This window comes from Balaenoptera borealis, assembly GCF_965194805.1.
Source record: "Balaenoptera borealis genome assembly, chromosome: 14".
Classification (NCBI taxonomy): domain Eukaryota; kingdom Metazoa; phylum Chordata; class Mammalia; order Artiodactyla; family Balaenopteridae; genus Balaenoptera; species Balaenoptera borealis.
In genome coordinates, this window is record NC_138875.1 from 63374818 (window position 1) to 63396685 (window position 21868).

The following is a 21868-nucleotide window of genomic DNA, read 5'->3' on the forward strand; positions in this document are numbered from 1 at the left end:
CTGGGGTCCAGAGTGCAGCCTGGGGCCTCGAATGGTGAGAAACTAACCATCATGAGGGGTGCTTTTTGTGGCTCTGGAGGCTTTATAACACAGGTTCTCAACTGGAGGCGATTTTGCCTCCCTGTGTCAGGAGGACATCTTTGGTTGTCGTAACTGGTAGGCGGGAGGTGCTCCTGGCATCTGGTGGGTAGAGACCAGGGAGCCTGCAAACGTCCTACAGTGCACAGGACACACCCACAACAAGGAATTATCCAGCCCCAGATGTTCGTACTGCCGAGGCTGGGAAACCCTGCTCCAGGGCTGGTGGCAGTTTTGACAGATGATAACGAGTAAAAGTTAGCACACATACGTTGGCCAGGTAGCAGCTGAAAAGATGTGAGAGCTCCAGTGTCTGCTTCTATTCCTTGTTGTTTACTTAATATTCAGAAAAGAAATTCCATTGTCCAAAACCCATCATTCTTTTTAATTTTTAAAAATTTTATACAATTTTTAAAGGTTACACTCCATTTACAGTTATTATAAAAAAAATTGGCTGTATTCCCGGTGTTGTACAATACATCCTTGTAGCCTGTCTTATACCCAATAGTTTGTACCTCCCACTCCCCAACCCCTGTGTTGCCCCCCTCCCAAGCTGGTAACCAATCACTAGTCTGTTCTCTATATCTGTGAGCCTGCTTCTTTTTTTGTCATATGCACTAGTTTGTTGTATTTTTTTACATTCCACATGTAAGTGAGATCATATAGTATTTGTCTTCCTCTGTCTGACTTTACACAAATGTTTAAACATGACTAGAGGGAAGTTCAGGGTATGGACTCTGTCGCGGGCGCCCTGAAGGTTAAATTCTTTCTCACAATTGCCTTTCCTTTCTTTTACCAGGTCCCTTAAAAGCTTTTGTGACCTGATTACACCTTATAGAAGTTTGCAGTTGATAAATTTGTTGTTCATGAATTCAGTATTTAGGCCAATAATATTTCTTTCTAGCCTGTTACTAAGGCCGTGGTTCAGTCTGTCCAGAGGCGTATTTCCTCTTTCCTTAGCTGGATACGATAGTGTTCAAAGGAGGCAGAGAAAGGATTGGGTCAGAACCACTGGCCTTTTAACCTCTGTAAAACAAGGTCCCAGAAAATGCCCTCTGAAGGAGACTCACAATTTTGTGCAGAAAGGGCAGGTCTGCCGCTGTTCACCCCTAGACACGGACAAGTGACCCCTGGGGCAGGGGGGTTGCAGTTTGTCATATTATCCTCAGATCAGGATGACCGTGTGTTCCTGAAATGTGCTCTGGTTTTGGAGGGTGTTGTTTTCCTGGAGTGCTTGTACAGTCCCATAACACCTCCTTCAATGAAAGGTGAATTTGCATAGTTTGTGACTACTTCCTGATTTCTAATTGACTTTTGGGTAAAAGGAACCTTAATACTGAAACGTCCCACAGTTGTAGCTCTTAGAGAGGCACTAAGTAAAAGGAACCACAAGCCTTAGAATGTTCTGTTAAGTGTGTCCTACGTTGTTATACACTTTTGATTCATTTTCTTCCAGTTGTTTTCTGATTTTATATCTAAGTCATCTTTATCATCTATTTATATCCACCTTCTGTCTGTTTATCTATCAATCATCTCTATCATCTTTATCTGTTATTTATATCTATTTCTGTCTACTTATCCTGCCTGTCTATCTGTGCTGTTCACACAACTCAAGGGGCATTCATTCCATCTTCCCCTCTAAGAGAAAAGGCTATACTTTATTTTTGAATAACCTCCTAAGAGCACATGCTGATTTTTATTGATGGTCATTGCTTGGCCGTTGAGCGGCCCCTGTGCCACAGCTGGTAGATGTGTCTTTGCTGCCTCAGCTTCTTTTGAGCACAACAGCAAACGTGTTCTCCTGGCTGACGCCCCTGGATGTCTGTGAACAGGGCACGTCCCCAGCTCTTCTTTGCCCAGGACCCTGGCTTGGTCATATATGGCTAACATGGATTAGAGCCCTTGGCAAATCTTTCTCAAATCTCCTTGACGAATGGCTGAGTAGTAGTGGTTTTACACAAACTTGTTACACAAACACAAATTTGTTCGTGTTTGGGGTGAAGGGGGCACATGACAATAGTGACAAATGGCGAGATGCTCCGTGTAGCATCTTGGACTCGGCCGATTATTTGTTGCTGCTCTTCTTTCTCCCGCAATTTCCTTCCCTCCGCAAAGAAGTCTTTCTCTCCAGGACGTGCCTTGTCTTTTTTGACCTTCTGTCTCATGGACAGGAGTGGTCACCTGCACCATCAGTGTGACGTCCCTCTGTCCTGTCACTTGACTAAAAGGAGCCCTCCAGCCATGGCTGGAACCTCCCTGCCGACGGGGAGCTCATCACCTCGAACACAGCCCCTTCAAGGCCAGTGCAGATGGGTTGAAACGTGCCTGTGATTCAGAGCAGGTTGGCTTTCCTTCCACGTGGGCCCCACAGCCGTTTGCAGGCACCACTGAGGCCCCAGTGAGCCTCCTCTTCTGGGCTGGATGGCTTGCCCTCCCCGTTCCTTCTCTGGCTCCCTGATGGCCCTGCGAGCTCTCTTCGTGGATGGCGGTGCTCACAGATAGTGGGGCTCCAGCCAGGCGTACTGCGGCTCAGCATGGCGGGCACGGCGAGGAGGAGGCAGGCCTGATGGTCCTGCTGCTCCCAGCTAAGCTGCCGAGGGAAGGATGCGGCCTGGAGACTGGATGGCTTCCCAGCTCCCTGGAGTCACATCCTCAGAGTGGGCCTTGCTCCTCTTCAAAAAGAGAATATTCAGAACATTAGACACACCCAAATTTAATGATAAGTGTAAAAACATAAAGCCAGAAATGAATGATTTTTGAAGTATTTGCCATTGTTCAGTTACACAGTGCCCTTCATGAGTGTAGCTAATTAAGAATGGACGTTTTTCATACATATCCTGAGCCCAATAACTTGGGTAAATGACATTCTTGGACAAAGAAGCCTTTAACATGTGTTTTATATTAGACACTGTGCTGTTTCCTTTCTATTCAGAATTAGGGTGAGTGTCAAGCATTGTTTCCTACTTTTCTCTGCAAGTGGCTACGCTTGGATTGTGTGAAGTTCTGTAGCCTTTCTCTTCTTCCAAGACTGAATCTGGATTGATTTCTGTTTATAAAGCTTCTCGAGATCCTTGCTGGAGAATGTAGCTGGAGAAGACACCTGAGTGCGTTTCACACCTGTGCTGTTGTATAAAACCATTTAAAGTACAATCTTCCTGAATCTGGAGGATCCCAAGGTGGCTTGTAACAGACTTGAGTGTTTCAAAGTTGAGGCAGACGTTGGCAGGACTTGTCTGTGCAATGACATAAAAGCTCTCTTTTCTTTTACCTGACCTAAAGCTGGGTACCCTAGCCAGGCCCTGCCCCCTCCTCCCTGCACATCTAGTCTATCTCCGTGTCACCAAGTCCTGTGGTTTTACTTCTGAGTATTTTTTCACCTGACCATTTCCATTCTTACTCGTAGTTACTGCCTTCGAGTCCCAGTGTTTCTTGCTTGGACTTTCGCAACAGCCTCGGGACAGACTGCTGTGCCTTTTTTTTTATTTATTTATTTATTTTTATTTATTTATTTTTGGCTGCGTTGGGTCTTTGTTGATGTGCGCGGGCTTTCTCTAGTTGTGGCGAGTGGGGGCTATTCTTCGTTGCGGTGCGCGGGCTTCTCACTGCGGTGGCTTCTCTTGTTGGGAGCACGGGCTCTAGGCGCGTGGGCTTCAGTAGTTGTGGCACTCAGGCTTCAGTAGTTGTGGCTTGTGGGCTCTAGAGTGCAGGCTCAGTTGTTGTGGTGCGCGGGCTTAGTTGCTCCGTGGCATGTGGGATCTTCCCAGACCAGGGCTTGAACCCGTGTCCCCTGTGTTGGCAGGCAGATTCTTAACCACTGCGCCACCAGGGAAGTCCCAAGACCACTGTGCCTTTGACCTCTGGTTTTTCTCTCCCCTCCTTGAGTGTCCTTTATGTGCTTTAGGGAGAGAATCTCAGATTTCAGTGTGTGTCAGAATCACCTGGAGGGCTCCTTAAAATGCAGTTTCTGAACTGGCAGGTGGGGAGTGGAGCTTGAGACTTTGTTCTCACGTGTTCCCCAGGGAAGCTGATGCTCCTGGTCTGGGACCCCCAGAACGACACACAGCTGACCACGCGGTCACAGTGGCCTGGCTTGGGGCTCTTTCTCTGGGCCTCTCTCCCTCTGCAGCCTGTGGCACCCTGTTTCTCTAGCGCCACCCAACAGACCACACCCTTCCTGGCCCCTCTGCCTGGAGGCCACCCTCCTTGGCTGAGCAGCCGCATGTCGCCCGGAGAGGAGCGTGCTCCTCTGGGCTCATCTTCAGCTGCTGAATGTGTAGCAGGAATGAGCTGCTCCAGACGCTCAGGGCAGGGCAGCCCTCTTCTCTGTTTTTCCGGAGCAGTTACATCACCAGGAAAGGTAAGAGGGCCTCCCTCAGTCATTTGGGGATGGAGTGTGTACCCAGGATGTGAACTCCCCCCTCCCTAGTCGCTTCCTCGGTCTTTCGTGGGTCCTGCGGTCACCCAGGCGGGGTGGCTCGGTGTCAGTCCTCACTCAGCTGCCCCGAGCCCCGCATCTCCTCCCACCTCTGACTGCTAAGCTGCCTCCCTCTGTCCCTCACACAGATCAGTTTAATTTGGGTTTAGACCTGTGTTTTCCACATGTCGGTATGTTTACGAATTATTTGGGGAGCTTGTTGAAATGCAGATTCCTAGAGATTCTGACTCAGGGGAGCTGAGGCAGTGCCTAGGAGGTGCGGTCCAGGCCGGAGCGAGTAGCACTTGCCCGGACCCCACCCCCTTCTGGGTCCCTTTGGACCCAGAAGCATAAAAGGCCATTTTGCTACAAAGTGTTAAATCTTCCTGCTGCTGGCTGGAGGCTGGAGACTCCCAAGCAGACTGTGGGCTCCCTGAGGGCAGGACATTTGCTTTATTCTTCTGCTCAGATAGTCTGGGGGATGAGTGCATGCCACAAATTGAGGAAGGCCGCACACTGGGGCTTTAGCCTTTTCTTTTCTTTCCTGCGTGATGCTGCTGTGCCCAGAGGCCGGAAGAATTCTGAGGGTCTGCTGTGGCTGCAGACTCCAGGTCTGGGCTTCTGCTGGGCGTGGCTGAGAATGAGTTGTTTTTTAATTGCCAAACAATGGTCTTAGATCAAAGGAAAGCTGCCGAAGTGATGTTCACATTGAGATGGTAGCTGGCCACAGCTTGTACATGGAAGGCAGGAAGCTGCTTTAAAGCACACTCAGCCCGGAGGTCCTGCAGGGCTCCTGGCCCCTCCCTCCTTGGGGTTGCCTTCTGGCATTAGCTACAGTTTCATCCCAACCCCAAAGGGTGGGAGTTACTGACTTGATTGTAGAATTGACATGAACGGAATTCTGAGTAAGAGCAAATCTAAGACTGCAATTGTTCTGTTCCAGTGAGATTGAAAATCTTCTGTGCTTACTGCCCAATAAATCCTCTTGCACATGGAATAACCTCATCTCCCGAGTCCTGGCCAAGGTCTTGGCCGCAATCAGCAGGGTGCCTGTGGCAAGCGGGAGGCTGGTAGAAAGCTCCTTGGACTGCAAGTCTGAGTTACGGAGATGACCTCTGAAATTGAGTCGCGGTCTTCAGTTACACCCGTATTTGCAAAAAGACCCCAATAATTAAGTGTATTTGAAACAGCTTCTGCATGCGATCATGTAGAGTCATGAACTTTTAAATTATCAAAGAAATGTTTGTTACTTTTGGAAACTGTACTTGCAGCCCCTGGAGGCGTGTGTGTGTGCACGCGCGCGTGCGTGCATGTACGCACACACAGGCCTGCAGCACTACAGTCACCAGAAGGTGGTCTGTCTCGCTTGTTTGGAAGCAGCGGCACCAGTCCCCCTTCACACGTGGTGGGATTTGAGAAGAACAAGGACAGTTTTCTCAGGAATTGTGGAGGTTTCCAGGGGCAGCCTACGCGTGATAATTCACTTTCTAAAAACAACCTGTGCAGCTCGCATGCCTGGGATGCTTCCCTGCGCTCAGACCTGGCTCCTGTTGCCTTGTAGCTTGAGACCAGCCACCCTCCCTTCAGACGTGGGTGCCCCTCAGCCTCATCCCCGTTCATCCTCGTTGTCTGTCAGCTCTCGGGAGGTTGGGGCCACCCCTGTGCGAGCAGCAGTGTCCAGCGGCTGTGCTGGGGACCAGGTAGTGGCTTGCTTTGGATTGTGAGTCACTAACTGTCAGTTTTTTGTTTTGTTTTTTTTTCATTAAAGTATAGGTGATTTACAATATTGCGTTAGTTTCAGATGTACAGCACAGTGCTTCAGTTTTGTTTTTGTGGTTTTTTTGTAGGTTATATTCCATTATAGGTTATTACAAGACGGTGGCTACAATTCCCTGTGCTATACAGTAAATCCTTGTTGCTTACCTATTTTATGTATGGCAGATTGTAACAAATTAATGGATGTCAAAGGGAAGAGGGAGGTGGCGAAGTATGGGATTAATGGATGTAAACTAACTGTCCTTTCTGAGTTTGGGTTTAAGTCTCGTGCAGACCAGGGCATTCTTTCACCAGACTTTTCATTCTTGTGCTTTTCAAGCTGAGCCCACAGCGTCACAATTATTCCTGTCATCTTCTTCGTCAGTGGCAGGATATTTTGTGCCTCTGAGGATGGTTGCAGACAGGGCTGACTCCTGGCCTTTCCCCTCAGTCTGTTCCTCTCCCTATGCCTCAGTTTCCTCCAAATGGGGGCATCTGGTCCCTTTCCTCTGGCTTTCTGCTCTTGGCTTGGCCCTCCCTTCCTCTCCCCTCTCCCTCCTGGTCCTGGCAGCCACTGTAACTGGGAAGTTGGCCAGTCGTTTTGTGTGTTAAGGTCTTGTGGTTGTAATGATTTTCCTTCTCACAAAAATTCCAATTATTTGAATTTCTCAGCTGTTTGGGTTCTGGCTAAGTGGATTTAATTTCATCTGAGGATCTGAAAACTTGGTGCTTACCTGAGTTTACTGTTGAAGACGCTGAGGAAGGGAGATATTTTGATAAGTCAGTGGATGCAAAATGTTATGCTTTCAAAACTACTCTTCCTTCTGGTACTTCGCAGCTGAAGCATCCCGCACACATCGCATCCTGCCCTTGGCTTGATTCTCTGTAACTAGCGTTGCTGTGCTAAAGTCACTTCCTGCTTTCCCTATCTCCCCCCCCCCTCACCTATGTCATTAATCTTAGCTTGTACTGCTTTGTTAAAGGCTAAAGTAATGCACAGAGTAAAACTCTAAAATGTTTAGAAGCTATGCAGTATTATATTGTAAACCTGTATAAATTCTTAACAAAGTTAGTGGTTTGGAAGGATTTTCAGGAGAACTCCTTCAGCTAAAATGTAGTAAATTCCTTAAAATAACTGAACTTTGGCTTATAACAAGGTCATTGTTTGGCAGTGTTCATGTTTTTAAAGCTTTCCAGAACTCAGAGGAGGAAATGATCTGAGACAATGTAGTGATTAAAATAATAAAGGTAATAAATTAACATTTGCATTATTTGCCAACGATTGATTTCCTTTCTTCCAACTTTTTACCCCACATTCTGAATAAATTGGACCATGTGAAGAACTAGAAGATTAGCTTTACTTTTTTTTCTGGTTGAAATCGGTTTTGCAGAAGTGGAAATTTGGCAGCAAGTATGGAAACTAGCAAATCAGTTTACAGTGTCCTGTGCTTAGTTTAATGAAACCCGCAAGAACGAGGAAAGACTCCATGGCCTCAAATAAGAGAAGGCTGAATTGTGTAGGTTTTCTGGAATTTTATTTTTACCCTTATTAATTCAGTAGCATGTAGAACAGTATGTCCAGGCTCTAGTTGGTTAATAGTTGCTTCCAAGTGGGTAGAATTTCAACTTCAGTAGTTACTTTTTGATGATCTCATGGAGAAAATGTTGGGAAATATTTTCTAAGAATAGTCTAAAATGAAGAGGAGTGTGGTAATTTTTTAAGAAAAAACTGTGATCTAATGGAATATAAGCAGTTGGCTGATGACCAACCAGTCTTTACCACCAGACGTTGACCTCTAACGAACTTGACCTCTAATGAGGTAGTAGAACCATGTATCTATTTTCAATTAAAATGATTGATTAACATGGGAGTATTGGGAGCATCTGTATTTCTTTCACATAAAATGGGGTAGATGGACGTTTCTTTGAACAATGGTTTCATCATCAGCATACGTTTTCCAGCTGCTGCAGCTCTCGCGAGCCCATCTGATGGAACGTGGCTCACGTGTAGTGTATCCGAGTTGTTGTGTCTGAGTTACTTCCAAACAGATGTCTCTTTTCATCCTTGGGCGGTTTATAGGTTTCTGCACTGGGCCTGGCCCTGCATTCTTTCACTCCCTCACCTGGGTGCTGACCTCCACTCTGGCCAGGTGGCCCTTCCATCACCACCAGTGGCGCTCCCATCACCTGAAGCCAACATGAACATGCTGTGGGTGTCACCTGAATACCTGCCTTCAAGCAGGTGCTCTCTGCTGAGGGGTCCACTGTGCAATGAACACATATTATTAGGGGGCTAAGGGGGGATCTTGACCTGCCAACGACCAGGGCTGTCTAGTGCTTTGTTACTGGGTCACCGTGGTGGGACCCCTGGGAGCTTGTAAGAAATGCAGACTCTTGGGGCTCACTGCAGACCAGCTGAGTCTGAATCTGTCCTGCTCTAGGGTACAAAGTAGTGCCCCTGCTGGGCCTATTTTAATGACCATTTACAAGTTTATCGAAGCATTGAAAGCCAAAGGCAAAGATCCTTTAGCAGTAGAATGTGTTTTCATTAAGTTATTTCAGGATACTGGATCCCAGACTTTATGTGAAAAGCTTATGCACAGATCATGCAGATGGGTGACTTCTGTTTGGCTCCTTTCTGCTTTCTGGTTAGTCTGCAGGGCTGTGCTGTGAAGGATGGTCCTTCAGGACACCCTAAAGTTTTCCTGGTAGACTGGAGTTTGCTCTTCTCTGTGGGTTGGGAGGGTAGGGGGGACAGGAGGGGACAGCTGATGTTGTGATGAACATGGGGTTATTCATTCATTAATAGTCATTAATTAAGTGCCTTAGTTATTTAAGTGCCCAGACCAGGGTTTGAGAACTACCGGTCCCAACTAATTGGCAGGACATGAACTCATTTTATTAGTTCACAACCAGCAATTAAAAAAAGTGACTTGCAATGGAAGATAGAATGTAGGTCACATAGTAAGGCTGAATATTTTCAGAAACTTTTAAGCTATACATGTGATAAGTATATATAAATATTTACTATTACAACTCAGTGTATGTGTATATATATATATATATATATATATATACATATATATGCATGTGTATTTATATATTATGCATGTGCATATAGGGATGTATGCATATACATGCACACATATATTGCATTAAAAATGAAAGTACAACGTGACTAATATTATGGAGGGGTTATGGAGGAAGTATTACAAGATATAGTCTATGTAGTTTAATGAAGGAGAAAGACCAAGCATAGATGTTTATTATTGGCTCGATTTACCAAAATGACAAATTCGTATCTAGATATCAGTGAATAGTAAACATTTTGCTGTTCAGAAATGTTGGGAAATAGGATGTTATGATTTTCAAACCTTTGTAGTTAATACAGAACTATCATACTACCGTTGATAGACTTAAATATTTAGAATTCAGTGAGGTATAGTCAAGACTAAAATGATCTTGAACTTAATTTGCTTCATGCTGGTTTGGACACCTTTAGGACCTCCTGTATCTCTGGTTGCTGTGGTGAAGGCTCAGCATCTGTGTGAGTAAAGGATGGAGAGGAGCCGACAGGACGCTGGCTCCCAGGCCCCCACTACTCAGCCCACTGAATGGAGACCGTAGCCGCCACTGAGGGTGGAAGAGCCTGATTTTGCCTCTTCCCGTGGCCTCAGCATCTGGCCCAGGGCCCGGGTGTTGAGGTGTGGAAGCCCTTGTGGAATGACGGCTCCTCCTTCCTCTCCAGTCAAAGCCAGTCCCTACGACTGCGTACGAGCCCCGGGCCCACGGCCTCTCCGACTTCATCTCCGGTACCCTCGTCCTCGTTCACTCTGCTCAGCACCTGTCCTTGTTCCGGAACCTCCCCCCAAGACCCCTCTGTCAACCCCTGGCCTCCTTCCAGCCTTGCGGGGATGCGCCCGCTCACCCCGCCCGCACGGGCGCCTCCACGGCCCGGCCGCTTCCACCCGCAGGTGCCCGGGGGTGGAAGTGGAGCTGAGTCACATCTGGTGCTCGTGCACCTGCCTGCCTGATGCTGGTCTAGGGGTTCGGGTGGGTTTGGACGCGCTCGGGTTGCTGCTTCCCGCTTCCCGTCTCTTCCTGTTGTTGAGCATCCGCTCTCTCCCAGGACCAGGGACCCGGCTCATAGGAACAGCTCTCTACCAAGAACTGGGTTTGTTTTGGATGTTAACTATTAACAGAGGTTGGTAAAAAATGGAGGACAGTTTTTACCTCTGGCTTATGAAAACCGGTCTTGACATTTTATTATGACAGCACAGGCTTGCTTGTGTCTGTCCTGCTTCCCCTGTTACATTTTGGGTTTTCAGGGAAATGACAATCTAGGTTTTCCTTATTTTCTGAGAGCGTGTTGCAGGAAGTTTGGGACATAAGGGGTCTTCAAAACGCCGCTGCTTCCCCAGCCTGGGTTGAGCCTGCTGTGGCCCCAACCCCACCCAGCCTTTGGGGGTCAGGACTGTGGCCCACCCACGTGGTCCACAGCATCTGCATTTGGATGTGTGCAAGGCCTCTTGTACAGAGGACAGCTGGACGAGAGGCCCTTCCAGGAGGCCCGGACACCAGACAGCACGGCTCCAGATCAGAGAAGGACCTTGACGTCCTGTGGTCTTCGTCACACTTCCATTCAAGTGCTTGGTGATCTTTTGTGGAGGCGTCGGGCTTTGCCTTTCTTCTTCACTTGAGTTTGGAAATCAAGCTTCTGGGGTTGGGGCGTCAACCCGCGAACTGCCCCCGAAACAAAGGGGTGGACGGGTGATGGGCCAGGGGGAGGAAAATGAACAGTTTGGGTGGAATCAGGACTCGGACCCTCCTCCTTTTGATTCCTCACGCTGTGACCTCTACTCCAACACAGACTTTCCCCCACACTTAGTGACCTTAAAGATCTGTAAAGTGGAAGCTGGAAAAAACCCGCATTTGAGGGGACCTGCCGCTCAAATCCCTGTTGTTCAAGGGTCAGTTGTAAGCAGGAAGCTAATAACCCCCTTGGACCAGAATGTCACTTAAAGGAAACCGGCATCTTTTTTTATGTTTCCTTAAGGTGCTCTTTCTAGCTTTGCTGAAAACTTTTGTTCTTTTGGCTTCGGAACGTTTATGTATCGCTTTTGAGATCTGGAAGCCTCCGCCCTATGGGCTTTTAAGCCCCTGCTGCATGTGCGCAAATGCGTGCGCGCCCCCGTGTGCGCACTCCCTTGTGGGCGTGCGTGTGTTTGCGTGCTTGCGCGCGCCTCAGAAGCGCGGCTTGGCTGCCATGTTGGCCATGGTGTGGCTTCGCAGTGCAGCGTTTCCCTGGCGGCCATGGCCTGGTTCCTTAACAGGTGGTTCTGGCCTGTGTAAGGTTGGGCGATGGAGCTTCTGAACAGCTCGAGGCAGTCGGTCCAGAGCGGAACGGAGACAGGACACCATCCTGTGCAGTTTCGCCTCAGGTGACCGGCCGTTTGCTCTGAGATGGCCCGACCTTCCTCTGGAGGCAGCTCCGGCTGTGGGCCCAGCCTGTGCAGGGGCTGCCCTGGGCTCGGCTTGGCTCCTGGGAGGCCGGCACCACCCCGGTCCATTTGCTCTGGAACAACTTGGCCCCAGGGAGAAAACGACCCTTGCGTGGTCGGAGGACCGGATGCGGCCTGCACCTGGTCCTGCGTCCGTTCGTGCCGTGCCGCGGGCCGCCTCAGTGTTCCGCGACAGTTTAGGTAGGAGAGGCCTTCTGTTTCCCTCGTCTCTCCGTAACTGAAGTCCACACCTACGGCTTCGTGCTCGTCCCCGTCCCACAGACCGGCCGCCCATGGCGGAGACCCTGCCCTTGTCCCCGGGGACGTCGTGTTCTCAGGGGCCCCTCCTCCTGGGACCCAGGATCCGCGGCCGGGCTTCTCTCCCAGCCTCAGTATTCTGTTACCTTAGAGAAAGCGAGGAGGTTGTGAGGGTTAAGAAGGATCGTGCCTCACTTCCCCCGTGAGTTCAGCCTTCTGCCCCTCGTGTGGGCCCCTCCCGTGCGAGGGGCCCTGTCCGCGTGCTCCTCTGCAGGGATGCCAGCGCCCCGCCGCTGCTGCCCTGCTTCTCACCGGCTCCCCAGCTGCAGCCACTGACTGCTGGAAACGGGTCAGGAGGTGGTTTTCAGGAGGCGGTTTGGGGCTGGCGACATCCTCAGCCCCGCAGGACCATCCGCAGGTGCTCGGAGCACGGGGCGTGGTACAGGAGGACTGCCGCCGGCACCTTGTGTGAGCGCCTGTGCTTACTAATTCTCTTGAGTGAACCACTCTTCCAAAGGCTTAGTTTTCTGGGTGTGGGCATAATATTCTTGCGCAGCCTTCTTTCTCTGAAGCATTGAATTGGGCTTTGTGTGGAGCCGTGCTTTGTGAGATGATGGAAAAGGCCTGTACTTACTAGAGCTGAGGGTGGAGGGAACTGGGTGGGTTCTGTCCTCTGGGCCTGTTTCTTCCTCTGCCTGGGGAGGGGTCGCTCAGTGACCCCTCCAGTTCCGTGCTGTGGGTCATTGGCTATTTTCACACATAGAGATGGGCCCAAGAGAGTTAAAATTATGCCGAGAAGTGGTGAGTTTATTGAAATTCTCTGCCTCATATGTCATGGAACTGGTGTTTTTAGTTTTTCTTGGCTTGAGTGTCAGCATTCTGCTGCCTGAGAGGCTGAGCACCAAGGGATAAACGTTGGAGATAATGTTCAGGTTTACTGAGTGATTTATAAGGGAGTAGGAATACATAATAAGATTTTTTTTTTATAATAAGATCTTGAATATAGATTTTAAGAGAGTATGATGTGTTTCTGTAATGAATGGAGTTTTTATTTTGTACTCCCTTCAGTAATTTAACTGATTTGAATATTTTAAAATCTCACTTTTATTATACTAGTTCTTTTGACATCTAAAATAGACACAACTTGAGTTGCAATATACTTTGTAATTAAAAAACCAATAATTTATCTCTCGAGGATAGCAGAAACTGGATGATTTATGCATTCAACTTTTATTTTAAGCAGAGCTTAAATAAAATCTTGCTTAAAAGAATTACAAATCAGCAGTTTAAAAATAAAAAATCTTAAAGAACCTTTGAAATAGGTTGTCATGAAGTTGACGTTAGCATTTTGTTTCAGAATTAGAGTCAGGGCATTTGACCTACACAGGTTTTTCCATTTTGGTTGAGAATGAATTATCAATACAAATGGAAAATTAAAAGTGATTCACATGGGCTTCCCTGGTGGCGCAGAGGTTAAGAATCCGCCTGCCATTGCAGGGGATACGGGTTCAGGCCTTGGTCTGGGAAGATCCCACATGCCGCGGAGCAACTAAGCCCGTGTGCCACAACTACTGAGCCTGCACTCTAGACCCCGCGAGCCACAACTGCTGAAGCCCGCACGCCACAACTGCTGAAGCCTGCGCACCTAGAGCCCGTGTTCCGCAACAAGAGAAGCCACCACAGTGAGAAGCCCGCGCATGGCAACGAGGAGTAGCCCCTGCTCACCGCAACTAGAGAAAGCCAGCGCACAGCAACGAAAACCCAACGCAGCCAAAAATAAATAAATAAAAATAAATTTATTTTAAAAAAAAGAGTGATTCACACATTCTCACTTTGGAAATTTTCTTAGGGAATTTTTTTGTTTTTAACCTTCAGCTGATAGCTAAATGCCCAAGAAGGGACAAGGATATTTGGCAAAAGCGGTAACTGCGGAGCAAAATTTCTAAGCAGTGACTCAGGTTCACAGGTAAAATGACATAACCAGTCCCGGAGAAACTGTCCATTCATCATTTGGGGGTAGAATATGAGGCTTAGTATTTTTGACCTATTTTGAAATTAATTTTGAAGCTCTGAGCTCTGCTTTGAAGGATTGCACAAATTCTATTGCTTTGGCCTTATTGCAGTAACCAGAGATTGGCAAATCATAACTCTTTTAATTTGGCTTATTTAAAAAAATGTATTAAGGGCATCCCACGTGCCACATACTCTTCACAGTCTTGGTGATGCCAGGGTCATGGTGATGTTGGTTCTTGCCCACAAGGAGCTCATAGTCAAGTAGGAGAAATGAGTTTTTGCTTATGGATGGATGAGGCAGGTAGGGAGGGCTGTTTTGATGTGTTAGTTATGTGTGCATTTAATATATACACATGTGTTTTATATACTCCTATATTTAATTAATTGCCAAATTAAATTTATTTACTATTGCTGTAAAACAAATGACCAAAAACTTAATAGCTTAAACCAACACCCACATATTATTTTACAGTTTCCATGGGTTGGGAGTGCGGGAATGGCTTAGTTGGTTCTCTGCTCAGGATCTCAGAAGGCTGCAGACTAGCTCTTAGCCCAGTTGTGTTCTCTTCTGGAGGTGTGAGTGGGGGAAGAATCCACTTCTAAGCTCATTTAAGTGGGCAGAATTCACTTCCTTGTAGCTGTAGGTCTGATGTCCCTGTTTCCTTGCTACTGTCAGCTGGGGACTGTTCTTGGCTCCTAGAGGCCCCTGCAGTTCCTTGCTGTGTGGCCCCCTCACGGGCCCTTCAGACATGGCCGCTCACTTCTTCAAAGCCAGAAAAGGAGTCCCTCACTTTCTAGTAGGCTGATGTGGAGTCTTACATAGCGTAACCTGATCAAGGGAATGGCATCCCATTACTTTTGTCATGTTCTTTTGGTTCATCCCATTACTTTTTTCATGTTCTTTTGGTTCTGCCTGCACTCAAGAGGAGGGAATTATGCAAAGGTGTGGCCCCACTGGGGGTCACCTTAGAATTCTATCCACCACATACATTTCTGGTTATTCCACTGACTTCTGTTCCCTAGAAATCAGCATTTGAATCCCAGGAAGACTGATGAGAGTAGTCCCAGTTGAGGAATAAAACTATCATCCGGAAAGTGAAAAGTGGGTTTTTTTCTTCTCTCAGTATAGGTAAAAGGCAGGAGGACAAAGTAATGTCTGTAGGTTCACAACATTGGTAGGAAGGAGTTACGTAAAAACAGTGGGGTGTTTGGCTCATGTGTTTTGGGTGGACGTCCACAGGAATCTCACAGGGTCCTCTGGCTAGACGCAGTCATTTTTTATCTGGCTGTCTTAGCATTGGCTGATCACTCAGGAGTGACATATGGCAGGAACATGCTTCGGGTGGCAAGTCTCCTGGAGAGTACATTGCAGCACACAAGCTAGACAGATGGTGGCTTATTCACCCTTGGACCAGAGTGTAATCCTGCACCTTGGCCAGCTGGATGCTGAGAGGTGCTTGTGCCATCTGAGGCAGAGCCAACTGAGTTTACCTGGAACTGCTTTGTCAGGCATGAGACAGTCACCTGACATGACCTGCAGTGGCGAGAAGGACAGCATGCTCATCAGGCTGAGAGGAGGATGCTGGTGACAGATTGTGTGAACTGGAACCAGACAGAGTCGGGAGGACATCCTACCAACAGGGTGGAGGGCAGGGGTTAAGATCGCCTAGCAGACACAATCACGGAAGTTATCACCTTAGCTGGGTCTTCACTAAGTCACTGTTGCTCCCACAAAATTAAACATGTGTTTCAGGGGAGGAAAAAGTGCTGCTGGGCCTGCCTCCCTTTATAGTTAAGGATCGGTGGATCCATGTGGTCGACAGATACTTTGGGTTCTTAAGACACAGCCATATTTAGGATGTCTATAATTTTAAAAATCCCTAATCCAATAAAGACATTGTCAATTATGTGTTCATGACCCCTTGTTGAAGAAGAAGCCTGTGACTTTGAAGGAACAAGTGTGTGTCCTTTGATTGGAAGCTGAGAACCTGGTGGCCCTGTGGCTGCTGGAGAATTTATCCCCAGTTCAGTTATACCCCGTACCCAGATTGTGTGCTGGGGGTCTTCTCTCTTCTGTTTATTATATGATGCTTATTTTATTCATTTTGGTACCTGTGCCTTTTATTGTGACAGTCCTCAAGTATTTTTCAGAACTTGGAGAAGGGGATGGTACACTTAAAGAAACCAAGAAATGGTTCACTGGAATTCTTTATTTTTCCTTTCAGCAGTTCAAGTTCTATATCTGTAACATCAAAGTGCCATCTCCTGATTGGACCGTTTTCAGGAACTCGTGTCAGTTTTCGTATCAGCTTAAAAGGTGAGTAGAGCTTGAGACTCTTCTCTTTGATAATGTTTGTGAAGCAGAGCTTGTCACAGCACTGACTGTTCTGAGATTGTGTCCCTCTCAAGAAAGTGGTCCCAGCTCCTAGGTGCAAAAACTATCTTCCCAATGTAACTTTTTCTGATTGGAGGAAAGTTGCATGATATCAGATTAAATGTGACTTTTCTTTTTTGTTTAATACCCAAGTGTATTCATAGTGGGCTGTGAATGTATATAAAATACATATTTCTAGATTTACTAGAATATTGAAGGAAAATAATCTTGCTAATCAATTTCTATTTATTGCTGAGCCTGAGCATTTAATACCCAGATGTTTAAAAACGTTTAAGATTGGTGAGAAATGGGATTCTTTCTTTCTCATTCTAAATGTTTTGTTCTGCTTGGTTTCCAACTTCATAAAATGGGAATAATCATGGGATTGCCGTGGGACGTGATGAGCCACCATGCTTCATACAGCACCTGGCATGTAGCGCACACTGAACGGATGTCAGCTTCTCTCTCTCCTGGCTGTTGTAACAGCAAGTGAGCAGGTTTTCCTCTCTGTGTGTCGGTAGCACACGTGATCTGTACTGTAGGGGGGCGTTGACCTCCTAATTTGCTGTGTTTGTGTTCCTGTGTGTTTCTTCTTGAAGGGTGGGGTGTAAGTGGCCTGGGGTATAAATTTCAGGGTATCTGGAAGTAGAAGATTAGATGACACACATGTTTTGGTCACCTCTGGGCATCCTCAGACCCAAAGCCCAATTCAGAGCCAGCCCCAGTGGGGGACAGTTAGTGAAGGTGCCTGGCGGGGGGTGGTACCAGGAGCATCCTACCTGCCTCAGCTTGCCTGCCCAGCTTTACCCTTTAGCATGTCTCTTCACCTCTCTTTGCCTCTGTTTTGTCAACTCTTAAGTATTTTAGTGATTCCTGTCCTGCCTAATTGCCAGGCTGTGGAGAACATCAAATGAAGAAATATATGAGAGTCTTCAGCAAAGTAAAAGAAGAATTCTATACAACATAAGGTTCTTTTCCCCTAAATTTTTAAAAAATTTATTTATTTTCTTTATTTTTTATTTTTGGCTGTGTTGGGTCTTCGTTGCTGCACGCGGGTTTTCTCTAGTTGTGGCGAGTGGGGGCTACTCCTTGTTGTGGTGTGCTGGCTTCTCATTGCAGTGGCTTCTCTTGTTGTGGAGCAGGCTCTAGGTGCGCGGGCTTCAGTAGTTGCGGCACGCGGGCTCAGTAGTTGTGGCTTGCAGGCTCTAGAGCGCAGGCTCAGTAGTTGTGGCGCACGGACTTAATTGCTGCGTGGCATGTTGGATCTTCCCGGGCCAGGGCTCAAACCCATGTCCCCTGGATTGGCAGGCGGGTTCTTAACCACTGCACCACCAGGGAAGTCCCTCTCTTAAATTTTTAATGTGCCAGGCATGGCTCATTGTTTATGCCATATTCCTTACTAGAATGTAAGCTTTATAAGGGCAAGAATGTCCCTACCTCCCACTTGTTTTTCCCTCCAGGGCTTGAAACAGTGCGTGCTAACTAGGAGTTCAGTGAGACTTTTGTCAGAGGAAGTGATTGATGGAGATCCCCCTGGAGGCTTTCAGAGCTTACCCGAGCCTTTTTATTCATGGTGCTTGTTGGAAATAGATGAGGCAGTTGGAGAATCACGAGGGATTTAATGTGCTTCCTCACTAAGGCACACAGACCCTTGAATTTATGTGGACTTTTCACAGATTGGAAGCTTCCTGAAATTGTAGGTGCTCAGAACCATGCCTTACTTAACAGACACTCTTGAGTCACTGTTGGGTGCAGTTCCTATGTAGTTCTTTCCTGAGTGGATTTCACAATCAGGGATCTGCAAACGTGGAGCCCATTCAGTAGGCTCTCACAGGGTGGGTGGTAAGCTTCCCTGGGGGGCACTCAGGCCGCACGCCTCGCCAGTGGTCAGTGACTGATGAAACAATTTTCGTTCACTTGGTTCTTCATAACTTGACAGGACAGCATGATGTTTGAGAATCCTTTACCTTCCCAGACATGGTATTGCTGAGGTGCGCCATTTTTCTTCCATAAATTGGCATACCCACCACCAGCTCGAAGCGGGAGGTGGCACCTTGTCTCCACCAGAGCCAGAGAGAGTGTGGGCACAGCGTGGTTTCTCATCATCATCTCAGATGTAGTCCTCTTTGACTTTGCCCACCAAAAACTGGAATTGTCTTTATGTAGAATTTTACTGGGTAACTGAACGCACCACTGGACTCTGTCCCTAAGGACTATGCAGCTTGATTTGCAGAATTTTGACAGAAGTAGAAATCTTGCAAATTATATAACTACCCTATTCTCTCCCGTATATGGAGTTACCTCATTCTGTCATCTATTTTAAGCAACTTTCAGAATTGGTAATGGAAAACTTTTTCTTGACTACATTACTGTATATGGATTTTAAATTAAAAGTAAAGTGCATTGCTCCTTCTGAACATAACAGCGGTTAAGAACAGATTCCTTTCTGGAGAACTGCATGTCACCTGGTGCAGTGCAGGTCATTTCCAGGCACATACTTGGGTTCTGAGGTGTTGTAAGAGCTTTCACACCTCTAAGATAGGTTCTTACAGCTGATTGTCCTGGAATTTATATTTGTTCTGTAACTTGTAAAATTCTGTCCCTTAAAGCTCACAGCTGGACCCCGGGAGACATTCCTACATGCTGACAGGACAGACTGGAGGCATTACCACTCTGCTCTGTCTGCTGGGATGGGAAGGCCCAAGGAATTCTGGGCTTTTTGTTAACTGCAGAATGTGCCTGTCTTACCGTACAGTGGATTTTTTTGGACTTCGTTTTAAAATCAGGTTGGGTCCCCATGTCTAGGTTGTTATTAAATATGTTTCAAAATTTTGACCTCCTTGATAAATCTGAAGACAGGTCCCTCTTTGCCTTATCATATCTGTAAGGTATATTTGGAAACGTGGCCTTTGGCTCGAATTCTGTGCTTTTACTCACTTTGTTACTCTGGCAAGTCCTAACCTCCTCTGAGTCTCAGGTTTCCTCATCTTTAAGTAGGATAGTAATTGTTTTGTGGAATTATTGTGAAGATGCCTAACTCAGCATTCAATGCGTAGTAGGAGCTTGATGAAATGTCAGTTATTGTTTTCCATCCAAATGCCAGCTGTTACCCAAGGACCATGGCTGGCCGGATCAGAGGAAGAGAGCAGGGGTGGAGCTTTCCGTCCTCTTGCAGGAGGTTTGCTGAGTAATTTCATGGGGCATCTTGCTGGAGTCAGGTGGGTGGAGTGCCGGTGCCCTGGCCGAGCACAAAGCTGCTGGGATGGAGGTAAACAAACCATTAATTCGAGCTTTTTGCACCTTTTCCTGTCCTCTTTGTGAGACTTAGACCTGGTTGGCTCTCAGCACAGGTGAGAAAGGTTCAGATGGGGAAAGTCCCATCTCTTTTTTTGGTTTCCTTCAAGGTCCTTAAGGGATCTGAAATGGATGGTGAGGACCAGGGAGCAAAGTGGGAGTCCTGCATTGTGAGACTTGTGGTCCCAGTGGGGAGATGCTCTAGCAGTCAGAAAATAACCTTAGATACAGGTGATGCAACCTGACCTGAACTTCTGTCTTTGTGTTAAATTTAAACTTTCAAGGTACATCACAGAGGATCAGTAGTGTTGGAAGACGCATCACCTCTGAGTGTAGGTCTCTGCTGTCTACATTGTCTACAGGAATGCTTATTTTCTCCAGATGTATTTTTGCCAGTGTCCAGTAAAGTCGATTAAACCATGAAAGGTTTGTGCTGGGAATTCCCTAACCTGAAGGAGGATTTAAACTCTGCCTTACAGTTAGGTTGGGGTCATTCAGAGGCTGCACCAAGACATCCTGGCTGTGTGAGAAGCTGGGCAGTGGTGGGTTGGTGCCTCTCTGGCCTTCCAGGTTGTCATCAAGGAAGTGACACCAAGTTTCCCAGTGGGAGGGGTCCTGGGACAGATCCCAGGTAGACTAGTTCCAGGGTCCCTCTTGGCTTGTGATAGAGTTTCTGGGTTCTCTAGGCCTCATTCAGGCCCTTCCACCTCCTGCTTCCTCTCTTTTCTCCTCCCTTCCTCCTGCCCACCCCATGTCTGTGCAGCATCAGGGGACTCAGATCTGAGCCCCATCTCACTGCTTTTCCCTCATTCTTCCACTTTAAGGTTAAGAGTAGCACTGAGAAAAATTGGAACTCAGCAAGGGCATCAGGGATGCCATGTGTCGTGTTTGAGTTAGGAAAACCCAGCAATGCAAAGAGGAAGGCCAGCAGGCAGGACACCACTTCTAGAGGCTGGGAAGAGAATCTTGTTACCTCTGCTGTTTCTGCCTGTGGCCTGGGAACTTGGGAATTTTCTCTGCCTGTGTGTTGGATGCTGTCCTTGTATTGTTAGACTGTATTATTTTGTTATTAAGTAGACATTCAGAGTTGTATTAGAAAAACACCTTTATGTTTCGCTTTAAACTGAAACACAGCAACTTCATCAGTCAGTGCCTAGCACAGCGTTAAACTGCTAAAAAGCTAGCAAATTTTCCACCTAAAAATTTTGTTGGGGAGGTAAAGGTGGGGGGCATGGGGGAGAGTATAAAAATAAATCTTTCAGAGATTCTGGGTTGCTTGGTGGCGTGTGTATTTTTCCATGGTGCGGGAGGTTAGAAATAGCATTGCTTTTTATGGGATTCTCAGCAGCAGCTCAAAAATTTGGCTTCGTGGGCTCGATCTGTGTGTGTGGGTGAGGCGGCTCCTGCAGCCCGTGGGGTGGGGGCAGCGCCTATCTGTCTTCCTGCCCGTCCGCCCCGGCGGGTGTCACCCGGGTGAACGGCGCTCACGTGTGAATGTGATCACCAAGGTCAGGCTCTTGTGAGGATGTGCCTGTGGCTGCGGATGCCAGCTGTAGCAGACGGAGCCTCAGCAATCCCCACAAAGTCACACCGGTGCACGTGCTAGGGCAGGTGCCGGCCACAGGGGTCGTGATCTGGGAGGGCGTCCTCCAAGGCTGCTGCGTGTCTGGCTGGCTGGGCCTCCTGAGTCTCTGTGAGATGGCCTCCCCTTCGAGCCTTAATACCAGTGGGTTTGATGGGCCACCCCTTCAAAAGGAGTCCTTAAGGATTCTTGACATTTGTTAGAGTTACATAATTCTTACAGATGGAGGTCGGTTGCCCAGTGTTTCTCAGATTCAATGCAGGAAGGAAATGGAAGGAGGCAACCACTGGGACAGAGGCTTTTAACCCCCATGGGACCCAGGACATATGTGAATTTCTGGAAATTGTGCCTGTTCCTGCAGAGAAGGCCAGGGCTTTGATGGGATTCTCGGTAAGATTTTGACCTCCAGAAAGGTTAAGAGCTTTTGCAGTAGAGCATGAGGTGAAGTTCATTTAACTCGGGAAAATCATTTTGGAAGCATGGTGAGTGTCGGGAGAGGGAGGTGTTGGCAGGATTGAAGAGGACAGGCAGAGGGAGGAGAGGGGTCCGCTTAGTAAATTGTGTGACAACACAAGAGGGGACCCCATCTGCTGGGGTTT

At 47.4% G+C, this 21868-nt stretch overlaps 1 protein-coding gene across 1 annotated transcript in view; it reads left to right on the forward strand.

Moving 5' to 3' along the window:
• The window catches only part of LDLRAD4 (low density lipoprotein receptor class A domain containing 4), a 303264-nt gene that overhangs the window by 27059 nt on the left and 254337 nt on the right, over positions 1-21868 (forward strand). Inside the window, 1 exon segment of the mRNA XM_082355017.1 lies at positions 16245-16336. The gene's annotated coding sequence lies outside the window, so the exon portion shown is untranslated.